The sequence below is a fragment of the Mandrillus leucophaeus genome, unplaced genomic scaffold (genome assembly GCF_000951045.1).
Source record: "Mandrillus leucophaeus isolate KB7577 unplaced genomic scaffold, Mleu.le_1.0 Scaffold272, whole genome shotgun sequence".
Lineage (NCBI taxonomy): Eukaryota > Metazoa > Chordata > Mammalia > Primates > Cercopithecidae > Mandrillus > Mandrillus leucophaeus.
Window position 1 is genome coordinate 1558806 of NW_012102832.1, and position 1095 is coordinate 1559900.

General features: G+C 47.1%; 1 protein-coding gene across 3 annotated transcripts in view; it reads right to left on the reverse strand.

Annotated features, from left to right (window-relative positions):
- The window catches only part of FBXL20 (F-box and leucine-rich repeat protein 20), a 182518-nt gene that overhangs the window by 48324 nt on the left and 133099 nt on the right, over positions 1-1095 (reverse strand). The window lies entirely within an intron of this gene.

Here is a 1095-nt window from a genome sequence, read left to right on the forward strand (position 1 = left end):
AGATTGTGCTACTGTATTCCAGCCTGGGCAACAGAGCGAAACATCTGGGGGGGGGGGGAATTTAAAAAATTAGTCAGGCGTAGTGGCACACACCTGCAGTCCCAGCTACTCGGGAGGCTGAGGTGGGAGGATCGCGTGAGCCTGGGAGGTAAGGGCTGTAGTGAGCCATGATCTCACCATTGTACTCCAGCCTGGGTGACAGAGCAAGACCTTGGCAAAAAACAAAAACAAGACTAACCCTCCCTCCCCCTGCCCACACACACTGAAATTAGAGAAGTTAAGGAAAGGGCAGGTTGTGATAAGTATCATACCGCAAGGTGTTTTCTAACTGGAAAATTCTAGTTTCTAATACCAAAATGAGACAAAAGTTCGGTTGATGAAAAGCAAGTCTTTCTAGTATCCTTAAAAATATGATCCTTAAAAAAAATATCCTTCTATCTGGAAAAATATGAAGGTAAAACCAAACATCAAAGGGGACAGTACTCTGAATACTGCTCTATTCTCACTCTTTTTCTATATATAGAGTATATATAGAGATAAATATATGTATTTCTTGAGACAGGTTATCACTCGGTCACCTGGGATGGAGTGCAGTGGCTCAATCATGGGTCACTTGCAGCCTTGACCTCCCCAACTCAAGCAATCCTCTCACCTCAGCCTCGCAAGTAGCTGCAACCACAGGCATGCATCACCACACCTGGCTTTTTTTTTTTTTTGAGACGGAGTCTCGCTCTGTCGCCCAGGCTGGAGCGCAGTGGTGCAATCTTGGCTCACTGCAAGCTCCGCCTCCTGGGTTCACATCATTCTCCTGTCTCAGCCTCCCAAGTAGCTGGGACTATAGGCACGCGCCTCCAGCCTGGCTAATTTTTTTGTATTTTTGATTTTTAGTAGAGACGGGGTTTCACCGTGTTAGCCTGGATTGTCTTTATCTCCTGACCTCGTGATCCGCCCGTCTCAGCCTCCCAAAATGCTGGGATTACAGGCTTGAGCCACTGTGCCTGGCCATGGGTATTATTTTAAAAGCACTTTGGTTGGTTTCAAACTCCTGACCTCAGGTGATCCGCCCACCTTGGCCTCCCAAAGTGCTGGGATTAA